This window comes from Schistocerca piceifrons, chromosome 2 (genome assembly GCF_021461385.2).
Source record: "Schistocerca piceifrons isolate TAMUIC-IGC-003096 chromosome 2, iqSchPice1.1, whole genome shotgun sequence".
Taxonomy (NCBI): Eukaryota; Metazoa; Arthropoda; class Insecta; order Orthoptera; family Acrididae; genus Schistocerca; species Schistocerca piceifrons.
The window spans coordinates 599,846,924-599,859,043 of NC_060139.1; positions in this window are offsets into that span (position 1 = coordinate 599,846,924).

Here is a 12,120-nt window from a genome sequence, read left to right on the forward strand (position 1 = left end):
TGTGGTTGGGTGGCATTGTTGGAATTTGCTATTGTTGTGTTGGGCAGCTGGATGTTAACATCGCGTAGCGTTGCGCGGTTGGAGGTGAGCCGCCAGCAGTGGTGGATGTGGGGAAGTGAAATGGCGGAGTTTTGAGAGCGGATGATCTGGACGTGTGTCCATCAGAGACAGTAAATTTGTAAGACTGGATGCCACGAACTGATATATATATATATATATATATATATATATATATATATATATATATATATATATATAATGACTTTTGAACACTATTAAGGTAAATACATTGTTTGTTCTTTATCAAAATATTTCATTTGCTAACTATGCCTATCAGTAGTTAATGCCTTCAGTAGTTTGAATCTTTTATTTAGCTGGCGGTAGTGGCGCCCGCTGTATTGCAGTAGCTTGAGTAACGAAGATTTTTGTGAGGTAAGTGATTTGTGAAAGGTATAGGTTAATGTTAGTCAGGGCCATTCTTTTGTAGGGATTATTGAAAGTCAGATTCCGTCGCGCTAAAAATATTGTGTGTCAGTTTAGTGTTGATCAGAATAGGTAAAGAGTAAAATGTCTGAGTACGTTCAGTTCTGCTCAGCTGTTTGAAAATCAAGTAGTGTAAGAGGTTTATCAGCACAGTAATTCATTAATTTTTCTAAGGGGACGTTACAAATCCTATGAGTGAATTACGTTTCCTACTTGACCATCTATATACTCGCAGAATCGATGCGCAAAGTAGTACAGTACTATTACTATTCCATGAGCCCATAATTACTCTTTGTAATATTCTCTCTGGTGTGTGGTGAGAGGACTTCTAGGATCTTCTCGTTGCCGAATAGCCGCATTGAATAACTGTAATTTTGCTATCGAGAGTACTGGAAGAAAGAGATGGAAAATATATTGTATGCTACTCAAGAAAATATATACTGAGCATTTACATCAAAGGTGTGTAAGGAATTTCATTATATATGTATTCTCTAATTGGAAATTCGCACGGAGGTGTTTTTTCGTTGGAAATCAGAAGGGAGCTTCCGATGAATTGAAAACGAACCTGCAATTATTAGATCCAAGAGCTCCATTACTTCATCGGATAATTAAACTCTATCAAAGCAAACTTTCCGCTTGATCTGAGGTTTCCTGACTGACTACACAACGCAAGAAAAACAAGACACTTTATTTACACAGGATTGCCGATCGCTTCGAATCATCGAGACTGCGGACAAGGAGAGTCATCGTCCGATTCTGATTAAACAAGCAAAGCTTAATTATAACTTTATTGAGCGACTGTGAAGACTGTGGTATGGCTGCTTATGAATGAGAGCATTAATAAAATACTAATAATTAACTTTCTTCCTCACCAGCAACCAGTATAAACATAATATTAATTTAAATTATATTGGGTCCATCTAACCGTCTTAGTCTCCATGAGCACCATCGTCGTGCTGCTTCTTTTATAGTTGGCCAACACTCGATACCGTAGAGTGTAACAGGACGGATGAAAGTCAGGTAGATCTTTGACTTCAGATGATCTTTAATCCGATAGTTGCAGGTGACACCTGTTGGCGTTCGCCACTTAATCCCGGCCGCCTGCGTCATTGCGTTGACCACGTCTGGAAGTTAGCCATGGAGACTGTAGAACTGAGATACTCAAATTTTGTTCAAATGGTTCAAATGGCTCTGAGCACTATGGGACATAACATCTGAGGTCATCAGTCCCCTAGACTTAGAACTACTTAAACCTAACTAACCTAAGGACAGCACATACATCCATGCCCTAGGCAGGATTCGAATCTGCGACCGTAGCAGCAGCGTGATTCCGGACTGAAGTGCCTAGAACCGCTCGGCCACAATGGCCGGCCAAAATTTGTTACTCTTGGTGGATGTTCTCCATCAACGTTGATGCTTCCAAATTCTCGTCGATCTGATGCCATGCATTCAGTTCCTTTTTTGCTGAGTTACACGCCATATGGCGCGAGTCACTCGTTGCAAACTTGTGTTTACTGCTGGAGACCAAACTTCACCTCCGCAGCTAATATGACATCATCAGCATAAAGAAGTGGCCATTATAGTAACACGTGCAGGTGTGATGTGACAGTGTCAATCACAAGAATATAAACAAGCGTGGTGACAAGATCGAGCCTTGATGGACCCCTGCACGATGCAAAAGACATCTGACGTTCCTGCAGCCGCTTGAACACAACTCCTCAGTTCTACAAACAGAAGCCGCAACCAGTTTGCTAGGTACTCCGGAATGCCGTGGTCTCGAAGCGTTAACCAAATTAGGTCATGTGATACCCGACCGAAAGCCTTTTCGAGGTTTAGAAAAACAAGGTACAGTGGCTTGTTCTTCTTGCTGTATTCGACCACCAGCCGCACAGCATGGATTGCGTCAGTTGTATCACAATTTTTCACAAATCCGGCTTACTTCCTTGTGAGCTATCTCGCTTATGTTTTGTTGAGATTATGTTCAAGATTCTTCATCGCGTGTTTCAGTAATCTGATCGGGTGGTAAATAGAACAACTGGTAGGTTTTCCATTCTTTTTGAAGTTTTACACAGTGTTGCCAACTGTCAGTTCTCTGATGATCTGGTTGAAGAGATCTATTAGACAACCTTCCACATTCCGCTGTTGAGAAAACCATAACTCTTCTGGGAGGACACCGAATCATTGGCGTTCCCTCTTTTCATCCCCTTCAGAGCACTGTCGACTTCGGCACTGTTAATTTCGTTGACTGGTCCTACAACAGATAATACGATTGGTATTGGTGGATGTGGAAATTCCTCGGTCGAAATGCTCTCGAAGTAGCGCCTCCAGTATTCCTTTGCTTTCTTCCGGTCCGCCAGCAGCTCACCCGTTTCACCGTTGATGCCATAAAATTGTTGGAACCTTCGGTTTTCCGTTGTTTTGATTTCAACAGTCGATAGATGTCGTGTTCTCCTTCGTGTGTGTCTACTTCCGTCTAGAGGATATGGTTATAACTATGCCTCATCCAAGGCACATCTATGCAGATCATTATCGGAGTGCATGGGACCGCGCTCCGTAATAAAATGCACTGTGGATAATTTATTATTAGGGAAATGCATACAGATTCGGAAATAATACGCTATAATAATAATAATAATAATAATAATAATAATAATAATAATAATACGCTGTAGCGTAAGTTCCAGTTATTTTCAGAAAGCTACAAATAAATATTTGTGATCACATCACAAAAAAATTATGTATAAATTTTTTATTTGGTTATTTACAAAATTAGTTACGCAATTTTATTCGGTGGGAGTTACATGATTCATAGTTTTATTTTCTGTAACATTGTGGAAAGTGTGAGGAAGATTAAGATTTAACATTGTGAAGACCAGTTCATTAGAGACGGATAATGCACTGCATTAAATGATAGCGTTTTATCTTTATCACGTCAAAAAAACATTAGTGTGTCAGCGATGAGGTCGTTGAGTTCCACTGTAACTTGGCATACGTTTACACGATTGGCAGTGTGCGTTTCTAGGAAGCAAATACAACGAGCAGCAACGACATATTTTTATTCTAGAAGGTAACTTCTAAGAAAACTTTAGATTGAAAATGATTTTCCATTCACTAGGCGTTGTATCTTAGTTCCATGTCCGCGTAGCAAGCTAATGGCTTTGCGGAACTCGCTCGTATTCTAGGAACGTCGCATGTTTTATAATTTCCTGCAGTTTCAAGATTACCACCAGCCGGTAATGGATCTATCTGCTAACGGGAGATCAAATTTCACTAGAACTAAGATAATTGGGGATCATTGTTTTAAACTAACATTAACTTTTAAACGAAAATTTAGAAAGAGAAAGGAGAAAATGAGAAAAAGAGAAGCATACAAAATAATTTTAACAATACAATACTTTAAAACTTCCAGGAAGATTAAAGCTGTGTGCCGGACCGAGACTCGAACTCGGGACCTTTGCCTTTCACGAGCAATTGCTGTACCAACTGAGCTACTCAGATATGACTCACGACCTGTCCTCACAGCTTTAATGCGCCAGTACCTCGTCTCTTACCTTCCAAGCTTCACAGAAGCTCTCCTGCATACCTTGCAGAACTAACATACTGGGAGAAAGGATATTGAGGAAATATGGCTTAGCCACAGCCTGGGGATGAAATTTTCACTCTGCAGTGGAGTATGCGCCGATATGAAAACTCCTGCCTCGAACTCGGGACCTTTGCCAAGGCACACAGTTTTAACCTGCCAGGAAGTTTCATATCAGCGCACACTCCGCTGCAGAGTGAAAATCTCATTCTAATGTAATATTTTATTCACTAGCCCGTATAGTTGATGACGTCGTATGTTGGCTTTGGAGACAGGGAGACGAACCACACCCGTGTTGAATCCACTTGCCAGATGAACGACTGTCTGTCTGGCACTCCATCCATGATATATGTTTGTTTTACGTGGTTCATCACATTTGCCCTTGAAAAATCTGTGAAACATGAATACGCCGATACAACAAAGTTTGCGTAATTTCGAAGACAACGCGGATACGAATTTTCCCTCTGCGATAATTGACGTTCGTGGCAACAGGGCAGTCATGCTGTTACAGGACAGAAATGAACAGAATAGTGGATAAAAAAAGCGATCACCATTAGCGGGCACTGAAATATTTCTGCATACGTAGGGTCACTCTCCTTACTGGTTCTCAGTGAACCTCAGTTTCTGCACGCTAGAGCCTTTCGATGCGCATATGCGACAAGGGCGGCCATGCGTAACATCTTTCGAGCGAAAGATAATGTGATTACCTAGAGTCTGTGTCTCCCGAGAGCTTTGTCTTCACAGCAGAGCGTACCTCTTGCTACGCTACACGTGTTCCACGTGCCAGTTCGCGGAGCATCGTCTTCCGCGCACACGCTTCGCAGCCAGAACCAAATACTACACGCCCTGTCGTTTAACAGTCCCGGATCCATACAGATCAGACGCCGCGATTGCGGTGCAGGTGAACGTGTCGCTGAAGACGCACGCACGTGTGTGTGCCAGGGAAGCAATTACAGGAGCGCCCAGCTGCGCGGAGGAGGTGCGTTAAGGATTATTGCGAGTAATTCGGTTTGGCACGCGCCGGCAGTGGTAACGGAGTTAGGCCGCGCCTCCAACTCTGGCGCTCTCTGCGTGGCTGAATATTCAGCGCTGCCTCCAGCACCGCTCCGGTCCCACAGGAGAGCAGGCAGTCCCTCCTACACCCGCGTACGTCCTGTTACCACACCGTTATTCACACAGGTCCAGTAGGTGGTTACACCTACTGGAAGAAAACTCAACCGGTAGACAGACACCGGTTGTTCCCTGGGCACTTTCATACAAAGGGCCGGCCGCGGTGGCCGTGCGGTTCTAGGCGCTTCACTCCGGAACCGCGCGACCACTAAGGTCGCAGGTTCGAATCCTGCCTCGGGCATGGATGTGTGTGATGTCCTTAGGTTAGTGTGGCCAAGCGGTTAAAGGCGCTACAGTCTGGAGCCGCGTGACCGCTACGGTCGCAGGTTCGAATCCTGCCTCGGGCATGGATGTGTGTGATGTCCTTAGGTTAGTTAGGTTTAAGTAGTTCTAAGTTCTAGGGGACTGATGACCTCAGATGTTAAGTCCCATAGTGCTCAGAGCCATTTGAACCATTTTTTGATACAAGAAACACACAATCGCTGCTATAAAATGTGTAAAAGGCAGTCACTTTGACCACCTTTATTGTTACAATGACGACCCGCCCTGGCTCCGCATGGGTAGCACTTAGAAACTACGGTCGGGCAACTTATCTGGTGCAGCTATAATTAATTACAAACACAAACCTTCCTCGTGAATCGTTCTAATTATTAGCGAATACCGTGTCAAAATCGCCTCAGTAGTGCCCGAATTAGCCTTCACATACAGACAGAAAAACACAGCTAGAAGATTTAATTTATAATATTTATATACACTCGTAAGTAGACTCTGATCAAGCTCCACAAATATCTGGAGTTGCAGCGGCTGTTTACTTATTGCTTTTCCCAAAGGATACCGTCTATTAAGTTGTTAACCATCTCGTAGCTCGCGTCATGGCCACGAGATGTCATTCCAAAGGTGAATTGTATAGAACAGATGACAATACGTTTTTGTATGTCTATCCTTTTGACCGGAGGTCTTGGGGACCACGTCCGTTCACTATTCAAAGAAAATGAAACGGCTGCAACCGTCCTTATGGTCTTATTTATTATGTAGATACCAGGAAAGGGGAAAGCAAAAATGTGGAGGGAGTATATAGAGGGTCTATACCAGGGAGATGTACTTGAGGACAATATAATGGAAATGGAAGAGGATGTAGATGAAGATGAAATGGGAGGTATGATACTGCGTGAAGAGTTTGACAAGGCACTGAAAGACCTGAGTCGAAACAAGGCCCGGGAGTAGACAACATTCCATTAGAACTACTGACAGCCTTGGGAGGCCCATTCCTGACAAAGCTCTACCATCCGGTGAGCAAGATGTATGAGACAGGCGAAATTCCCTCAGACTTCAAGAAGAATATAATAATTCCAATCTCAAAGCAAGCAGGTGTTGACAGATGTGAAAATTACCGAACTATCAGTTTAATAAGTCACAGGTGCAAAATACTAACGCGCATTCTTTACAGACGAATGGCAAAACTGGTAGAAGCCGATCTCGGGGAAGATCAGTTTGGATTCCGTAGAAATGGTGGAACACGTGAAGCAATACTGACCCTACGACTTATCTTAGAAGAAAGATTAAGGAAAGGCAAACCTACGTTTCTAGCATTTGTAGACTTAGAGATAGCTTTTGACAATGTTGACTGGAATACTCTCTTTCAAATTCTGAAGGTGGCAGGGGTAAAATACAGGGAGCGAAAGGCTATTTACAATTTGTATAAAAAGCAGATGGCAGTTGTAGGAGTCGAGGGACATGAAAGGGAAGCAGTGGTTGGGAAGGAAGTGAGACAGGGTTGTAGCTTCTCCCCGATGCTATTCAGTCTGTATATTGAGCAAGCAATAAAGGAAACAAAAGAAAAGTTCTGAGTGGGCATTAAAATCCACGGAAAAGAAATAAAAATTTTGAGGTTCGCCGATGACATTGTAATTCTGTCAGAGACAGCAAAGGACTGGAAGAGCAGTTTTACGTAATGGACAGTCTCTTGAAAGATGGGTATAAGATGACCATCAACAAAAGCAAAACGAGGATAATGGAATGTAGTCGAATTAAGTCGGGTGATGCTGAGGGAATTAGATTAGGAAATTGGACACTTAAAGTAGTAAAGGAGTTTTGTTATTTGGGGAGCAAAATAACTGATAAAGGTCGAAGTAGAGAGGATATAAAAGGTAGAGTGGCAATGGCAAGGAAAGCGTTTCTGACGAACAAAAATTTGTTAACATCGAGTATAGTTTTAAGTGCCAGGAAGTTTCTGAAAGTATTTGTATGGAATGTAGCCATGCATGGAAGTGAAACGTATACGATAAATAGTTTAGACAAGAAGAGAATAGAAGCTTTCGAAATGTGGTACTACAGAAGAATGATGAAGATTAGATGGGTAGATCACATAACTAATGAGGAGGTATTGAATAGAATTGGGGAGAAGAGTAGCTTGTGGCACAACTTGACTAGAAGAAGGGATCGGTTGGTAGGACATGTTCTGAGACATCGAGGGATCACCAATTTGGTATTGGAGGGCAGTGTGGAGGGTAAAAGTCGTAGAGGGAGACTAAGAGATGAATGCACTAAGCAGATTCAGAAGGATGTAGGCTGCAGTAGGTACTGGGAGACGAAGAAGCTTGCACAGGATAGAGTAGCATGGAGAGCTGCATCAGACCAGTCTCAGGACTGAAGACCACAACAACAACCAGTTTCGGCACTCCAAAGACCTGAAGACGGTGCATAGAAATGCCGAAGCTGGTAGCTACATAATAAATAAGAATATAAGGACGGCTGTATGCATTTCATTTTGTTTCAACACGTAACAATACGTACAGGGTGTTAGGGACATAGGTACAGACATTGTGATCATACAGTACTTATTTTTCTTCTGCTCCCAGCATTCTTCCCACAAACACATCGCATCCCACAAACAAACGCATCGAATAAAATGGTGCAAACCGTTCATATCGTGGAATATTATGTGGCAATTTTTTTTTCCATTTGAAGGGCATACGAACTGTTGGTCGAGCTGTTTAACATACCCCCAAAACGCTGTAACTCCAGTCCCCAACGATGTACATGGAAGGGAAGCTCCGCATAAGATCAGGCAAATTTAAGAGAAACAGTATCCTAAATAGAAATGTCTTATTGACGTGAATCAGTTAAGCATAAAAACATAGATACTGCACCACACATGAGCGAATTAATGAAGGGCTCGTCTAACTACATAAGAAACTAGCACTCACTACAACAATTTAGGTTACTGCCATAAGACGTCAGACCTATTAAATTAAGCATGTAAACATTTAATAAATCGACAGAAGTCTGTAATAATGAAACGTAACCTTGGCACATATGGGTGGAAACACCAAAACGTAACACAAAACTACTTCACGGATGCAGCCAATGACTGAAAAATGGGTATTGGTTCAAAGACAGAACCACGGAGAAGCAAGTGCGAAGACAAATAAAATTGCCAAAGAGAGTGACAGAAACAATAGTTGACTGTGAACCTTAAAACTGTTGAATGTTAACTAGTATCACGTTCCCTGCGACTCAGTGATTTCTTTGCCGGCTCATACCTACCAATCTTAAACGGTGAGAGTGTGGGAGACAGTGGCTGTAGCGGCTGGAAATTCTGAGTCCAGTTCGCCCTCTGTATTCTCCTCTGAGATGAAGACATCCCTGTCTGCAACGTCGCAGCAGCTAGTCTCTATTCTTCAGTGTTTATGCAGCAAGTATTCTATGACTTTACTCTTTAAAACTTGGATGTTTCTACCAGCACAGGGATTTCGCCAGACAATTGCAACACATCTTGTGAGTTCCAACCGATAATAACATAGCAAATAAGCTTAATAGACCCCACCCCCCCTCTCACACATTTTGTCATGTTCAACCACTGATGGTCTGGTGTGAGAAGCTAGGAACAAAACCTCTCCCACTCTATGACAGGCTCTACATGTTATCCTTATCCCACTAGTCAGCCACCCAGGTTGCCTTTTACTGCTAGTACCCCGTTTGGAATGTTCTAATGAGTAATGTGTCAAGGAAAGCATTACTTGTTATTTATGTTATCGGCACTATAAACATCCTGCCAATCTTGTTCCTTGATGAAGTTTAAAAACTCTCTCCTGCCGTTGGATTAAATTTCCTACTTAGTTTGTAGTTATATGTGACATTTGTTTGGGTACGAAAGCCTTTTAGTGTAAAAATTTGTGTATCATGGACTGAAAGGCCATTCACACTTTTACTAACAGAATGCCCATCTAGTAATGAAGAATGAATAAAAATATTGTCTGTGGCTGTGTTACTGTTCCCCCGCACCCTAGTTGGGAAATACACAGTGTGCATCAGATCATATGAATTTAGGACAACTACCGACATCATTTTCTTGCACCACCATGTACAAAATTTATTTTGAAGTCACCACGTATAACTAATTTCTGGCACTTCCTATAAAGTAAATCAAGAACCGTCTCTAGCTTGAGCAGAAATGCTCTGAGGTTAGCGTAGGGGGACCTATTAACAACGAAAATTAGAAGTTTCGTTACACTAAATTCAACTGCCCCTGCACAACATTCAAATATCTGTGCAGTGTCGTGCTGCGTCTATGGACTCAAATGGAACACTGTCTTTTACGTGCATGGCCGCTCCCCTCCTCCGCAAGGAAGTCCTTGAAAAACAGCCTGCTGATCTTTATTTATTTATTTATTAATTAATTTTTTTTTTTTGTCATCAGTCTACTGACTGCTTTGATGCGGCCCGCCACGAATTCTTTTCCTGTGCTAACCTCTTCATCTCAGAGTAGCACTTGCAACCTACGTCCTCAATTATTTGCATGACGTATTCCAATCTCTGTCTTCCTCTACAATTTTTGCCCTCTACAGCTCCCTCTAGTACCATGGAAGTCATTCCCTCATGTCTTAGCAGATGTCCTATCATCCTGTCCCTTCTCCTTATCAGTGTTTCCCACATATTCCTTTCCTCTCCGATTCTGCGTAGAGCCTCCTCATTCCGTACCTTATCAGTCCTCCTAATTTTCAACATTCGTCTGTAGCACCACATCTCAAATGCTTCGATTCTCTTCGGTTCCGGTTTTCCCACAGTCCATGTTTCACTACCATACAATGCTGTACTCCAGACGTATATCCTCAGAAATTTCTTCCTCAAATTAAGGCCGGTATTTGAGATTAGTAGACTTCTCTTGGCCAGAAATGCCTTTTTTGCCATAGCGAGTCTGCTTTTGATGTCCTCCTTGCTCCGTCCGTCATTGGTTATTTTACTGCCTAGGTAGCAGAATTCCTAAACTTCATTGACTTCGTGACCATCACTCCTGATGTTAAGTTTCTCGCTGTTCTCATTTCTACTACTTCTCATTACCTTCGTCTTTCTCCGATTTACTGTCCAACCATACTGTGTACTCATTAGACTGTTCATTCCATTTAGCACATCATTTAATTCTTCTTCACTTTCACTTAGGATAGCAATGTCATCAGCGAATCGTATCATTGATATCCTTTCACCTTGTATTTTAATTCCACTCTTGAACCTTTCTTTTATTTCCATCATTGCTTCCTCGATGTACAGATTGAAGAGTAGGGGCGAAAGGCTACAGCCTTGTCTTACACCCTTCTTAACACGATCACTTCGTTCTTGATCGTCCACTCTTATTATTCCCTCTTGGTTGTTGTACATATTGTATATGACCCGTCTCTCCCTATAGCTTACCCCTACTTTTTTCAGAATCTCGAACAGCTTGCACCATTTTATATTGTCGAACGCTTTTTCCAGGTCGACAAATCCTATGAAAGTGTCTTGATTTTTCTTTAGCCTTGCCCCCATTATTAGCCGTAACGTCAGAATTGCCTCACTCGTTCCTTTACTTTTCTTAAAGTCAAACTGATCGTCACCTAGTGCATTCTCAATTTTCTTTTCCATTCTTCTGTATATTATTCTTGTAAGCAGCTTCGATGCATGAGCTGTTAAGCTGATTGTGCGATAATTCTCGCACTTGTCAGCTCTTGCCGTCTTCGGAATTGTGTGGATGATGCTTTTCCGAAAGTCAGATGGTATGTCGCCAGACTCATATATTCTACACACCAATGTAAATAGTAGTTTTGTTGGCACTTCCCCCAATGATTTTAGAAATTCTGATGGAATGTTATCTATCCCTTCTGCCTTATTTGACCGTAAGTCTTCCAAAGCTCTTTTAAATTCCGATTCTAATACTGGATCCCCTATCTCTTCTAAATCGACTCCTGTTTCGTCTTCTATCACATCACACAAATCTTCACCCTCATAGAGGCTTTCAATGTATTCTTTCCACCTATCTGCTCTGTCCTCTGCATTTAACAGTGGAATTCCCGTTGCACTCTTAATGTTACCACCGTTGCTTTTAATGTCACCAGAGGTTGTTTTGACTTTCCTGTATGCTGAGTCTGCCCTTCCGACAATCATATCTTTTTCGATGTCTTCACATTTTTCCTGCAGCCATTTCGTCTTAGCTTCCCTGCACTTCCTATTTATTTCATTCCTCAGCGACTTGTATTTCTGTATTTCTGATTTTCCCGGAACATGTTTGTACTTCCTCCTTTCATCAATCAACTGAAGTATTTCTTCTGTTACCCATGGTTTCTTCGCAGCTACCTTCTTTGTACCTATGTTTTCCTTCCAAACTTCTGTGATGGCCCTTTTTAGAGATGTCCATTCCTCTTCAACTGTACTGCCTACTGCGCTATTCCTTATTGCTGTATCTATAGCGTTAGAGAACTTCAAACGTATCTCGTCATTCCTTAGTACTTCCGTATCCCACTTCTTTGCGTATTGATTCTTCCTGACTGATGTCTTGAACTTCAGCCCACTCTTCATCACTACTATATTGTGATCTGAGTCTATATCTGCTCCTGGGTACGCCTTACAATCCAGTATCTGATTTCGGAATCTCTGCCTGACCATGATGTAATCTAATTGAAATCTTCCCGTATCTC